Here is a 5,055-nt window from a genome sequence, read left to right on the forward strand (position 1 = left end):
CTGTTGCGTTTGACCTGATGCCCCACACTGCATTTACCACTTCCCAGTCATGCACTGGATAGAACGAAAAGCTATGAGAAGAAGCTGGAGTAATATTGCTGGGTCTGCTATGACGTGCACTATTCGTGTAACTACCCAGATTCCTATATTTTCGAGCAGTTATGGACACCATGTCGGCCGAGCGACGAAAAGTGCTACAAAAGTGCTGGAATATTACCTCACCTTGCCTCCCGCAGGCAACAATGTCTATAGTTTCAGCTATAATTCTACAAGATAACTCGAACAGAGCGATCACTGTACCCAGTCTACTTTGTTGTGCCGAATTGGTCCCAACAAATGGTGTCGACAACGGTACCGATATCGTGCCATATTGCAATGATTTTGTCGACCTACTCTTCGTATTTCACAACCCATTTCGAGTCAACACTGTGCCAGTCTGGCACCGTGTCGACCGAACGCAAAACTGCTCGACCCTCATTATAGTGGAATTTGCTTTGAGTTCAACACAAAAAATGAAGACAAAAGTACATTGAGAAATATTTATTTTTTGTACTGAAAATGAAAATACAAATCACATTTAAAAGCCTTACATCTACTTTATATATACATACCAAATACCAAAAACCATTTGCATTACTAATTCTATTGTTGGCCATTGAGGATTGGGTTATCCAATTGCTAGCATAAACTTAGATGTAATTTTTCAAATAATCTAGAAGTGGAATCGGGATTTCACTTTTAGCGATAGAATCTCTAGTTCTCGATCTTCCGTAGTTCAAACTAGGAATCCAAAGGAAAGTTTTTATAACTATATTTGCACTGGAGAATTATCGTAAGTTTTGCCTGCAGGAACATCATCATAGAAAAGACCCTACCGCGAACAATTTTGGAGCAGTTGCTCATTCAGTGATCTGGAATAACAAAAACTGGAATAAATAAAATGAAAATAGTATTATAAAGTTACATACCCGCACAGAGAATAAACCACAAGAGTTCGTCATCTTAAAAAATTGTCATCCATGCCAATGTCCATTAATACTATTCCAGAGCGTGTAACATGACCATCATATGGAAAAAACAACATCGAGCAGATTACCGAAGGTTGGTACATATTTAGAAATTTACCAATACCTTTTCTTCCTTGAAAAAGGCCACCTAAATGAACTACATTCCCACTTACGCATACGAAAGCAATCATTTCTCTGTGTGTAATAATTTATATTTCTTAAATTCGTGGAACTCTCCAAAGTTCAAATATTTCCATATACCATCAATAATGCAGCAAAATTAATAAACTAATCTTCTAGTCTTCATTTCAGGTTAGGCGAATTAACCTGAAATGAAGACTGATAAAGATTAGTTTATTAATTTTCGAAACAAATTTAATTGAATCCTTCCTTTAAGTTGCTTCCTCGCAAGAAAAATTGGAATGACTTCATATGTGATGGCAGCTTCCTCTTGGTATACTCGTTAAAGATTCGCTGCTGCTGGATTAATTTTGAAAGGTTTTACTTTGGTGAATAATATGGCTGAATCGGCTTGCGGCTGCTACTGCAGCTATGACGAAAGGCATATTCCGTGACGCTTTCAGGAACGAAAAAGTGAGTTTTAATTCAACTGAACGATTAGATAAACCAAAACACATGAGAACAATCTTCGTATCCCGATTTTGACGTAGGACTACGTCTAACCGGAAGATATAGGGGGTGAAATGAAAATCTAGGCACTGAACAAGTAGGAAAAAATGCAAGATTTGGAACGCTTATAACTCGAGCATTTCTCAATAGATCGCAAAGGTTTTTGCATCAATTGATAGGAAATATATCTACGCATCTATCATAACGAATAACATTTCATTTTTCTTGAGATAAATAATTGAATAATTGTGAAATATCAAGCATTGTCAAAATGCACTATGTGCCCATTTTTGATTGGTCCATTTTGTGCTCCTCAAATCGAACCGACCAAAACGGGCAACCAGAGCAGCAGCGAAATAGAATGAACCACGATTGGAAAGGAAAAAGAAAAAAATGAACGAAACATTGGTCGCAGTCTCACACATGCGTAATTCTCGAGCCAGCCAGTCAGCTTAAAAATCCCCGCTCCGCTGCCGTAACGATCATTCTCATTCAAACCGTACACCACATCGGTTCGCATCACAACACATCAACAAACCAACCCAAGCAGCCATGTCTGGACATGGTAAAGGAGGAAAAGTGAAGGGAAAGGCAAAATCCGGCTCGAACCGTGTTGATCTAGAGTTCCCCGCAAGGGTAGCTAGGCCGAGCGCGTTAGTACCAGTGCACCAGTCCACCTAACCGGCGTTATATAGTTTCGGCCGCCGAAGTGATCGAGTTAGCTGGTAAAGCTGCTCGCGACGATAAGAAAACCCGCATTCGGAACAGAACACATTCGGTTCGGTGGACATCAAGACAACAGGCAGTTGCAGCGAGTGGCGAGTGGCAAACGCAATCGCAAAACGGCAGCTGGTAGCAGAAGAAAAAAGTTTGTTCTTTATACACACTGCTTTGGTGGCAAATCCAGAACAAGGCGGCATCGAGGGCGTTCGAAATGTTTTTTTTCAAAACCACGAGTACTAAGTTTTTTAAATTTGAACCATTCCATAAAACAAGGCGCTTTTCAGGGCCATTAAACCTTCCAAAAAAGAGTTTAGGAAATACAGTTCAATGCTTTCTAAAACAATATCCAAAATAATAATAAAACACAAATTGATTTTTTCATAATTTGTTTGCCAGGATATGATGAGTATGTGAATTTGGCAGTTGTTCTGAGCTTATTGATTTTCACCAATTCTTAAATTGCTTCTAGATTGAAAGTACAGTAATTTACACTTATCTCGACACTTAGCTAATTGGTCGGACCAGTAATGCGACATATTTAGTTGGACATTTTTGTAAACATAGAGTTCGGGGTCCAAATTATGACCCCACATTGAAGGTCGACACTGTACCACTGTCATCGCAAATGTTCAATTACAGGTTAAAATTACCTCCAATCCGATACTGAGTGGTGGTAATGCGACGTGCCATTGAATGTAATTTACTGTACAACATGTCACAAAGCTGGATGGGAAGAAATTTTCCAACTGTGAAAGCTGTGGCGAGTGGCAACAAATCGCTAAACAGGAGGGTTTAGCCGAACAAGATGGGAATATCGAGTGATAACAAAACAATAAACTCTTTAGATTGAAGATAATTTTGTGATCCTGAAAAGGACCCTTTTTAGCCTGCATGTGAATCCAACGAGCGAACAAATCGTAATGAATGTATTTTTTTGCCATCGCTCACTTTTAACGCTCATTCGTTCGTCTCGTTGGACTCGCCCCTCTGGCTGAGTCTGCCGATTTATCTCTATCCTGTGAGTGTGTACCGCTAGAGTATAAAACACGCGGACCCCAAAAAAAATATCTTATTTTCTTTCAAACCGTAAACCCGTGTGGTTGTACGGCATCGGCATCGTGGACGTAACAAAGGAGGACAAGTTAAGGGAAAGGCAAAGTCTCACTCGAACCGTGCAAGTCTCCAGTTCCCTGTTGGTCGCATTCACTGATTGCTCGGCAAGGGTAACTAGGCCGAACGGATTGGTGCCGGAGCACCAGTATACCTAACAGCGATTATAGAGTTTCGGCCGTCGGAGTGCTCGAGTTGACTTGCAAAGCTGCTCACGACAATCAGAAAACCCGCATCAAGAACAGAGCAACTTCGGTTCGGCGCTCATCAAGGCAACAATTAGTTTCAGTGAGTGGCAAAGTGTTTCTCCGGCACGTCGCATTAAATGTAATTTACTGAACAACATGTCACAAGCTGGATGGGAAGAAATTTTCCAACTGTGAAAGCTGTGGCGAGTGGCAAACGCAATAGCTAAACAGGAAGGTTTAACCGAACAAGATGGGAATATCGAGTGATAACAAAACCATCAACATATTCATGAAGAGTAAACAGTAAACTAATCAATTTTTAAGGTAGATAGGTAGGTATTCACGTAGGAGAAGAAAATAAAACAATATATTTAAAATATATATTTAACAAAAGCTGTCCCCTTTGTATAGTCCTACGTCACTCCGGTTATGTCCCCGACATTACCCACCCGTCTTTTTTTTGTGTGAGGTAGAATCTCCATTATCGAAGGCGAGATTTCCTAGTAAAGGCATCGTAATGAGCAAACGCGAAGATTTCTGGAATAAAATAGATGCAAGTCATTATTTAAAGCATAATTATTCTGGAAATTGGTTTAATTTAATTACCTGCTTGTTATGCGATCTCTCTTGTTTACTCAACTGACAATCTAGGGAGGAAGGGAAAAGCTATCGCAGTAGAGATGCCGTTTCAGCCCAAATAATCGCGTACAATTATAGCTAAAACTGTCGGCAGTGCTGCCTGCGGAAGGCAACGCGGAGTAATATTCCAGCACTTTTGTAGCACTTTTCGTCTTTCGGTCGACACCGTGCTTATAACCGCTCGAAAATCTATGAAACTGGGTAGCTTTGCTTTCTCTCTTTCTCGCTAAGCTGTCATTTGAAACACGAAAGCAAGTGCTACATTTACAAACAAAACATTGAAGCAGTGGTTGATTGGTTACAACAGCAAAAAGGTATTTTCCCAAATCAAATGACTTGCTAACACGGTAGGCTTGTATTTTCATTATTCTCAAAAGTAAACTTCATCTTATTTCAGCTGTTGCGGCACAAATTTCATGCACCAAACCCGTCCTGGAGAACATGCAGCTGGAACACCAGTGATTGAAGAATGATTAGCGAGGATGTGAATAAGATGAAACGATTAATTACGATATATTACGGCTAAACTGAGGAGGATAAATAGAATGGTATTACTAGCAAAGACGATAGAAGATTAGGCTTTAAAATTTATTTTATTTCAGCTGTTGCTGCCGATCTTTCTCCCTCATTATAACGTATGAAAATCCCGGCCCGGTGATGTTAACGAATTGAATGAGGAGGATGCTTTGAATGATGATGGTATTACCAGAGTTGAATGATCAGCTTATCGTCTTATGCATATAATAAAATGATTATAA

At 39.8% G+C, this 5,055-nt stretch overlaps 1 long non-coding RNA gene across 1 annotated transcript; it reads right to left on the reverse strand.

The window, feature by feature from the left end:
• Nucleotides 1–554: 554 nt before the first annotated feature.
• Nucleotides 555–1,293, reverse strand: LOC129763308 (uncharacterized). The gene is made up of 3 exons (XR_008740883.1): nucleotides 1,132–1,293; nucleotides 969–1,038; nucleotides 555–911 (listed from the first exon to the last, which is right to left on the reverse strand). It is a non-coding gene; the product is annotated as an uncharacterized LOC129763308 (long non-coding RNA).
• Between the last annotated feature and the right edge of the window lie 3,762 nt (nucleotides 1,294–5,055).

Source organism: Toxorhynchites rutilus, chromosome 1 (assembly GCF_029784135.1).
Source record: "Toxorhynchites rutilus septentrionalis strain SRP chromosome 1, ASM2978413v1, whole genome shotgun sequence".
NCBI lineage: Eukaryota > Metazoa > Arthropoda > Insecta > Diptera > Culicidae > Toxorhynchites > Toxorhynchites rutilus.